Source organism: Peromyscus californicus, unplaced genomic scaffold (assembly GCF_007827085.1).
Source record: "Peromyscus californicus insignis strain IS unplaced genomic scaffold, ASM782708v3 Scaffold_13__1_contigs__length_99412109, whole genome shotgun sequence".
In the NCBI taxonomy this organism is placed as follows: Eukaryota; Metazoa; Chordata; class Mammalia; order Rodentia; family Cricetidae; genus Peromyscus; species Peromyscus californicus.
In genome coordinates, this window is record NW_026294424.1 from 29350033 (window position 1) to 29360298 (window position 10266).

Genomic DNA, 10266 nt, shown 5'->3' on the forward strand with positions numbered 1-10266 from the left:
GGGTGTGACTGGTGGTGGAAAATCCCTGTGCTCCTGAGCTAGGCAACCAGAAGTCAACCGCAGAGAGAGTACACACTGCTTGGTAGCACAGGTGAACTCAGGCAGTTCTTTCTAAAACTTGATTTTTTTTTTTTAACAGTTGTAAGATGATGTACTCATTAGGAAAGTAGTTTCTGCCTCCAGGGCTCTGCTCACTCCAGGGTGGGTTCACATCTCTTTTAAAAGTGCCTCGGTTCTGTTGGTGGTGATTTTGACTTGCCGCCGGGCCTTCAGCTCTCTGCCCTCTCACTTCCACCTCCTAAAGTCTGGGATTATGTTTGTGCACTGCCACACCCAGTGTCTCGTTCTTCATATTCACTCACTGGAAAATTAACAATTCCCTCCATTCACATGGAAATTTCAAAGCAGCATTTTCCCTGTATGAAGCTTTCTGTTCCCAACAGCATGTCCAGATCATCCAGAACTGTGATAATAAACACAATACTATAGCAGTAATATAATTAGATGTGGAAGCAATTCTTTCTAATGATAGATGTTTGCACTTAATCATTAGCCTTCCTCCTCTCACACAAATGTACCATGTCCTAATAAGTCATACAAAAAGTGAGCAGGGGCTAAGGAGATAAGTCAGTAGCTGAGCAAGTATAGGGACCTGGGTTCAGTTCTCCAGGAGCCATATAAAAAGTTCCGCATAGATTCACACCTGCACTCCCAGCACCAGGATAGGGAATGGGAGCTTGGGCATAGATTCACACCTGCAGCTCCAGCACCAGGTAGGAAATGCGAGCTTGGGCATAGATTCACACCTGCGACCCCTGCACCAAGTAGGGAATGGGAGCTGAGACAGGAGGATCACTAGGCCTTGCTTGCTGCCAGCCTCGCTCTGGGTTTGGTGAGAGATGATGGGGGACTAATGCAGAGAGTGGTAGAACAGGACACCCAGTGTCTTCCTCTGGCCTCTGCACCCACATAGCACACCCCTGTGCACACACATGTACATACAGCATACTCAAGAACAGTTAGTCCACTTTATAACAACATTTCAGTCTGATTACAAATTCTCTGTCTCAGTCAGAGAACTCAGCTCATACCTTATTACCATTACAGCATTTTCCCCCAGTCACTTTAAATATGCATACAATTTTTAGAAAAAGATACCACTTTTTAGCCCTCTTTTTACTAAGGAATATATATGGAGCATTTATCACACCATTAAATTTACCTCTTCAAAATTATCCAGAATAGTTACATGATATTACATTAAATGTTTACAATTTTAGCAAATCTTCTTTTTTAATTATTTATGTTGCAGTCATTGCTTCAATGCCTATCCTCAAAGGTAGGAAGGGCATTGCTAAGGTTAACGTTTTATGGGACAAAGTTGGCAAACTGTCCTACAGATGAGTTGTTACAACCACACTCCACATTAATCTAAGACAACATTCCAGTGTGTGCTCAGTCTTTATCTCCATGTTTTTATCAACTCTAGCATTTCGTTCTCCTCTCTGCCCAATTACTACACAAGGAAGACTTTAATTAAATTTATTTTATGGCTGCTGAAGTTGAACCTATTTTATTTATTTGCCCACTTGTGTTCATTCTTTGTGAGTTTTGTGACTATTAGAGCTTTGTTTCTTAGACTAATAAGATTGTGATGCACATTGAGGGCTTTCACCTTAAACTGCCATAAAGATTATGTGTGGGTTTTTTTTTTCATGGTAATTTGTCTTTTAACTTTGCTGATATGTTGGCATACTTAAACTTTGGAGGTATTTTGTAAGTAAATCATCCTCTCCTCCTATCTTTATTCTTTTGATCAAGCCTTTCTCTGTCTTGTTATCACTTCTTAGCTTCACTAACATCTTCTTCCTTCATATTGACTGGCTTGTGTTTTGCTGCTGATAAACTGCGTTCAACCCGTGTGAAATCGACTTTGTCAAGAGAGAATCCTCTGACTTTTCTTAAGTAGTTAACCAACATCCACAGCTTTAACTACCAATGTGATATGAAATCACAACTTTCTTATTGATAGTGGGGGATGTAATTTTGGTGTAAGGGTCAAAAGCCTTGGAGGATTTAGAGTCAGGTAGTCCTATCCTTTGTACCTCCATGACCGTAGGCCTTTTAACCATGTAAGCATCAATTTTCTCATTTGTAAATTATCATGAGTCTGATTTGTTGTCAAATCAGTAAGGAACAGCTTAGATGGTTTTCAGTCAGACCATGTAGATGGGGGTGTCCAAACTGTTGGCTCCTTTGGGCCACAGTGAACAAAGAATTGCCTTAAACAATACGTTAGATTCACAAACACTAATGAAATCTGATGAGAGAGAGAGAGAGAGAGAGAAGTACAAAAGAATAAAATTGTGCATGTAATAATTTTTGTGGTTTCTGCCACCAGATAAGCCAAACAGTCCTAACCTAAGAATCCTAATTATGGACTGTCCTGTCTAGTCTTTTAGAACCATAGAGCATGTAGCAAGTTTGTGACAATAAGAACAAATACATATGAGTAATGAAATTTCATTGATTTTTAACATATTATTTTGCATAAAAGAAAAAAAGAGTACAATGTAAAGCAGCCAGGACATTTGATAACATATTTTAAAACTCAAGCATTTGTATCTGCTTTTATGGAGGTAGCTGTGAGTCTTGGTGAGTTCGCACGGTGCTCACCAGATATTTTGGGTTAACTGTCACTGTTTGTGTACTTCATTCTTGAAAAGAGTTGTTCACACATGTGGATGCTGCCAAGAAAAGAAGCCATGAGTGTTGCTGGAGAATTTCTCTCCAGCTCCCACCAAGTCCCACCAGTCCCGGAGCCCACTTATAAAATAAACACACAGACTCTTACATTATTTAAACTGCTTGGCTATTAGCTCAGGCCTATCATTGTCTAGCTCTTACTCTTATATTTAGCCCATTTTTATTAATCTATACTTTGCCACGTGGCTCGTGACTTACCAGTACTTTACATCTTCCTTGTCCTGGCAGCAGCTCCAGGCAGTCCCTCCTCTGCCTTCCTGTTTCCTCTTTTCTCCTCTCTGTTAGTCCCGCCTATACTTCCTGCCTAGCCACTCGCCAATCAGTGTTTATTTATACAGAGCGATATCCACAGCACATAAGTAAAGCATGACCACCAGGCTAGGGATATTTGTCTCTGAAGCAGAGGACTTACAGAAATAACACAGTCAGTGTTTCACATTAGGTGTTGGCTTGTAGCTGTATACACTCTATTTGCAAATGGGCAGGTAATGTTTGTATCAACTGAAGTGATGCTTCATATGTACCAAAATGCTGATTTCTTTCCCCTTCATCTTGAAGTCTGTTTTAAAACACTCACATCAAATCAAAAATGTAGGCTACATGTTCATCTCTGTTCTTAGGAATGTGATTGCCCAACATGTCAAGCAGCACAAAAGTGTTTGCCTTAACTTGACCTTGAAGAAGCTTGGTTAACTCGCTTAAAAGAGTAGTTAAATTTACTAAACGTTTTTAAACCTGGCAAGTCTGATGGCTTTAGCTTTAGTTCTACTATAGACTAACTGGGGAGGCTAGAACTTGAAAAATAAAATGAGCTTAAGCAGACCTTTTAAGTCTCTAAACTAGGGCATCAGTTTCCAAAGCTTCCACTGTTCATTAATGTTGAGACCCCAGGATTTAGCTACATTATTTTCTCAGCATTGAAACCAAACTTGTTTGTTTGTTTAATGTGTATGGGTGTTTGCCTGCGTGTATGTCTGTGCACCATGTGCATGCCTGGTTCCTATGGAGGTCAGAAGAGGGTGCTGAATCCATGGAACTGGAGTGACAGACCATGGTGACCAGCCATGTGGGTTCTGGGAATTGAACCTCAGTCCTTCATAAGAGCAGCCAGTGCACTTAACTGCTGAGTCATCTCTCCAGCTCTGAAGTCAAGCTGTTTTCTCCCATCATATTTTGTATCTTTCAAACTTCTTATCTTTGAAATACATGCACACAAGTTTTCGTGACCCTGCAGAAAACCATCCTGTAAAAATGATAAATCCGTAAGCTAGTTTTCATCAAGTTCTGTCACAAATTTCATTTTTGACACAATAAATGACTTGCTACTATGTCACAAATCATCCAATCTTTTCAGCATTTGGCCTCAACTTAGCCATCTTACTTAAATGATATCTCATTGCCAGCATTATCATTTTTGAGGGGTTCCTGAAAGCAGGGATGATTCAAGCTTTGGCCCTTGTGAAATTCACACTCTTGACAATTTGCTTGACATTATCCATTTTAACACGTTGTACATAAATCTTGAAATGTGCTCTACATGATCTTTCTCCACAGCGCTCCCAGCCTCCCTCTCTCTCCCCTCCCACCTTACACCATGATGCGGCAGGGAAGAGCAAAATCCACGACCTCATCGCTGCTCTTCCTGCCTGAAAAGCACACTCTGTGCTCCAGCCTCCTCCCTAACTCAGAAAAGTCTGCTTCCCCCCGTGCTCATGATGTTTTTCCTGACAGGGAAGGCTGGTATTGCACTAGGAAGCTGCTATGGTTTGAACGGACCCCTTGACTCATGTGTTGGGACAGCTCTCCTCAGAGCAGCCCTATTGAGAGATGGGGCCTACGGAGGGTTCCTGGGTCCTGAAGACACAGCCCGCATGGAAGGCAGATGTGTGATCACAGGGGTGTGCCCGCTGTTTAGAGAGCAGGTCGCTGTGCCAGCCGGCTGGCCCTTCTCTATTTCAGTTCGCCCTTTGTCCTTGTGCCTCGTTACGATGCAGCGCAAAGGCTCTCGTCATGAGCGATTGCTGCGTCCCTGGGTTTACCAACCTCAAGTATCATGAGCTGAATAAATATCTTTCTCTGTGAATGACCCAGACTGGTATCGTAGCAGTTGCAAAGTGACTGTGGTTGAAGGCCTCCACAGTTTGTAGTTCAGGAGAAAGGGGAGGTAAAGGAATTCTGAGTAATATATGAGTTTTCAATAGGTGTGCAGTTAATTCAGCTGTGCCCCAAATTCAGATGATTTCTGACAACCAGAAAGCTCTGCCTGGCTGAAAAGTCAAACAGTTACATCTGAGGCATGAATTTGGATCTCTGTTATGAGTTCTGCACCTCACTCTTAAATCACATTCTATTTCCTCAGCACTGAGTGGATCAGAGGGAACTTGGTGTGTAATAGGAAAAAGTCAGTATTTGGAGTTAGGCATAACTTCTAAGCCAGTCAGATGCCTGTAAATCCCTGTCAGCTCTCTTCCAGCCTGCTAGGTTCAGCATCTACTATGAACCATATGCTATGGGAATAAAATCAGTAAGTCTATTTCCTTGGGTAGCACACGTTCCCATTCTTCTCTGAATGTCTGTCTTCTTTCATGAGATGGTAAACTTCTTATCTGAGAAAACTGTACGTGCCACTACTACCTCTTTCAACCCTTCAGAAGCCTAAGTCTTATGATGCAAACAGTCACCCCAATGCATTGTAGGAACTGAGACATGCCATGATTCTTTGACACAGATCTGTCCAGATGAAGAAAAGCACCTCCCCACATAACCCAGAGTCCTTGCTCCCTTGCCTTTCCTCCATGGCACTGTGTTCTTTTTGGTGTCAACTCAGCTCCATGAGAGTGCAAGGAAAGGATTGGACTTGGAGCATCCAGCCCTTTCATCACACCAGATCCTCTCGTGTAGAGGAGGGAGATGCTGCAGGAACGCCCACTCCTTGGGCAACCAGCAGGAGCATGAGAGCATGGCCCTCTGGTACCATAGTGTTAGGACGTTATAACTAAGTGCTTTGATTTCCTTATGTCCTTTTCCTGAGCTTATACTGTCCACCATTTTTAAATATTGACTGTTAGATCCATACATAGGGCTTTGTTTTCAGCATCTCTGTATCTGTTGCATTAATGGCTGCAAAGAATCCTCTGGAAGCCAAGCCTTCCCAGCCAATTACTCTGGGGTCCAAGTGGCTCCTTCATTTTGGCAGATGGTACCCATGACTTCCTTCATCTTCTAATCAACAGGAGATTATAAGCCACTTCCAAATTGCTTACTCCCACTGTGTATATTCCAGCCTTCTTCCTCTGGCTGGAGTTGAGAGAGCCAGGGAGGGAGGTATCTCTGCCTCTGCACACAACCATAGTCTGATGCTCCTCTCTGGGATACGTATAGGGAGTTGCTGAGCCAAGAGTTTATGATCTGGCTTAGCATGAATGTACAGTGAGGAAAGCTGAGTACAAAACCAAATGTTCCGTGTGTTCCTAACTCCATGTGTTTCAAAGTGCCTGAAGCAGGAATGTTATGGAATGGGGGAGAGACACGTCCCTCGTGACAAATCAAGGGTTCATCTCTTTAGCTTTGGATGACAGCCAGGCCTTCAGCAATCAGCTGCTTCCAGTCTCTCCTATTTCCTAATTGTACTCCTATTGACAAGGCTGAACCTTTTTCACAGTATAGTAAGCCTTGATGGTAAAGCCACTCTGCTCTAAGGCTCCCGCTAAAGCTTGTCTTCACTTCCAAGGGTAATGAACTCTTTTATAATCAATGCCTTGCTTTATGCACATTCTCTACGGCTTCCAGGAACTGCCTGGTAATTATGCCGCTCAGTATTGCATGTCAGGGGTTTGCTTTGCCTTTTAATATTTTATGAAGAAATTCAGATTTTGACAGTCAAAATATTTAACCCAGAGGACCCCAAACCCAGACTATTATTTCCTAAAGTAGCCATCTAGCTGCACACTTGTACGCCACGGGCTTCCCCAGTGCATACTCATGTGCTTTGATACTCTCTGAGCAGTCCCAACCACATGCTGCCCAGATGGAAACCTGGCTGTATCATTACATTATATTGAAATAACCCAATACCACCTGTTTCTGTTGGGGCTCCTGCCAACATTTTCCCATAAAACATTTATTTTGCTAATATTTTAGTTGGTCACCACAGAAGGACACTTGAAGTTAAAGATTTACCATGTGTTGCAGCCACTCACAGCCAAGAGAGGCAAATAGACAAACAAATAAATAAATCAAGACAAATCTCTCGGAAACCAGGCAGCAGAGTTCGAGAGGAGCAAATGTCAATCTGTTCTCTCTGACCATGATGCCTCACGTAGGCATGATGTAAGCACAGGCAGGGGAATTCCAGAGCAAGGATTCCTGGCAATCTTCACGAAATGAATTATTCTAGTGTCTCTGGTGCTCATCTTTAGATCGTAAAAGTGTTTTCAATTTTGTGAGGAGAGTTTCCTCTTCCTTGGCAAGTTTTTCTCCTCCAAAATAGCTGAATTTGTAAACAGGATAACAGGATATAGAGTTCACTTGGTGAATCTGCCATCTAAAAGCACTCTTGCATAGGCTCACACGCGCGCACACACATACACACACACACACACACACACACACACACACACACACACACAGAGATTGCTATCAGGCCATGAAGAACAGGATGAGTAGTGGAGGGTCAGCTTTAGAAACTGAGCCAGGCAGTGGTGGCGCATGCCTTTAATCCCAGCACTCAGAAGGCAGAGCCTGGCAGATCTCTGAGTTCAAGGCCAGCCTGGTCTACAGAGCAAGATCCAGGACAGGCACCAAAGCTACACAGAGAAACCCTGTCTCAAAAAAAGAAAGAAAAGAAAAGAAACTAACACTGAACATGACATTCAAGGTCATTAGAAGTCCTCAGAAGCAGAAACGAGGTTCCTTGTCTTCTGGGTTAAGAACCCAGTTGGAACCTCTTCACTCCACTGTCCCCTTTAGACAGTTGTCCAGTGTCCCATCTCTCTCTTTCTGTGCTCTGAAGCTGCCTCAAAGTCTGACCACAGACTCCAAAATGTCAAGCCATTGATACAAAGGTGTCTTGTCCGGCTGGAACTGGAAGGAGGATTCTCAACACCCAGCTGCACATCATCCGCTGCCTTGTAAACTGAGACCACAGAACCCAACTTCTAAGCTGGTTTGAACTTCACTGGTGCTTTTGAACTTTCTGCTGCACTCATAACATCTCCTCCGCAGTGTGACACCGAGAACCTTCATATCTCCCAGAATTTCAACTTATTGCAAAGTAGCCATGCTTTCTATCATTATACTTGGTGATTCAATGACCAAAGTGGTAAACCTACCCTGGTTAATTAAGAAGTTAGCACCCTGTTTCCCCACCTCCAACTTCTACACAGAATGATTACTACCAGCCAGAGAAAGGGGAAGGAAATAGCATTAAGTCAGAATGCCACCCATAGAAAGTGTCCATTTTTCTGCTCAAGGACCCCTTATCACCCAAATGCCCAGCCGGCACTAAAAGTAACTTACATTTTAGATATTTGTTTTAAAAGCCAACTTGTAACTTGTAATGCCTATAGACATAGATTAAGGATAGCAGAAAAGCAATATACCTCTCTTAGCAGCTCCTATTCATGTTTGTATAGTCTCCTTAAAGACAAATAATCACATAATTAAGCAGTCTACTGCTCAACGTGTGTCTTCTGTGCAAAACACGCTGACACAGTCAATCCTGGTGTGTGGTTTGGTTCGGAGTATGAAATATTAAACAATCCCTTCATAATGAAAGCACTTGGCATTTAGATTGGTATTTCCCTCAACAGATATAATTGTTAATCAGAGCCGTGTTGAAGGTGGCATAGCTAATCCAAAGGTGGCCTGTGAGCTATGCAACTGTTACGTCCTGGGGCCAACAGACAGTAGCCGCTGATTGTAGTTAAAAGAAAAAAAAAAGAGACCTTTAGTTTTCTGTCAATACCAGCCTTGATTTTTCTTTCCTCTTCTAAAATTGTGGATCTAGATTCTTAAGAGCATCCCAAATTCATAAATATCACTTGTGGTTTTGTGTTTCCCCTTAGAGATCAAATGTTGGCAAGAGCAAGATGCAGCTTCCAGACTTGGTTTAAAGCTGACGGAATACCTACCCTGTGTTCTATCTGGGAGTTCCGCCTTGAACATCAGTCTTTGGTTCTGACTGGCCCCACTGACCTCCTTCAGCCTTTTTCTTCCAGAGGAAATGTCAGATGTGAACACCAACAGCGAACACACACAGGCCACTGATGGACACCAATACCCACCAACCTCTCTGTTTGCCTTCGTTAGTTACTGATTAGACTGTTTCCCTTTCCACACTTAAACAACTCTGAATCATGGCTCTGATTTCCAGACTCCTTTTCAAGAGCAAAAACACCCTTTCCCAGTCTGATCGTGGGAAATGTGAAATGTTTGCTGATGTTTAAAGGCTTCTAATCACTCTTCCAGCCTCTGTCAGGGAACCCATAGTACACAGACTTATCCTAAGAAATGCTCCAGGAGATAGTCATGTGTAATACAGTCAATTCCAGGCTTTGGAGGGATTTGAGCACCAGCATGTATCCCATCCTTCCCCGCTGTGTTCTCTTTGTGTTCCAGACTCAGATGAAGTCCAGGGGAACAGTCAGAGCCTCCACGATGAGCAGAGTGATGAAGATTTCCCCAGTGTGACCGCAAGCTCAGCCTGCCCGACCTCTTCCTCCAATGTGGCTGTCCCACTCGCATGGCAGAGTCATGGACACCCCATCCTTCTGAAGGCTCCCTGGGTCCAAGGCTGGGAAAGACATCTCCTGGCTCTCTTCTTCCCTCCCCTTCCCTCACACCACTGAGAAACTCCTGTAGAAGAAACAGGAAATTAGAGTGGATCAAAAGAAAACAAAAGTAAGACTCTACGGGAAGCACAAAACCAAGAAGGGAGCCCTACCTGAACTTTTGAGGTTTTTCTTCATTGAACGAGTCGTGCTGACGAGAATCGATGGCATTTTCAAACGTTTTCCTTTCATGTTTAAAGTTTTATATTGGTCTGTAAGCTTAGAATTAAAAGAGCATGCTCACTTACCTCATTTTATATTGTCATGATTTATCGTTCTAAAGGAACTAAAGACCACTTTGATCAATCTCTAAAGGGACCAGTTTTTCCTAGGCAAGAGTTTCCCAAAGAGTGGATCTCATTATCATCTACAGCAAGCTGACCCACAAGCACATACATATTCCCACATAAACCGACACACACACACACACACACACACACACACACACACACACACACGAGAGAGAGAGAGAGAGAGAGAGAGAGAGAGAGAGAGAGAGAGAGAGAGAGAGAGAGAGAGAAACCATACACAGGCAGAAACAGAAAAAAAACCACACACACACACACACACACACACACACACACACACACACACACACGCATGAGAGACCACACACAGGCACAAACATAGAGAAACACACACATTAGGAGTTTTTAGAAATGCAAGTCTT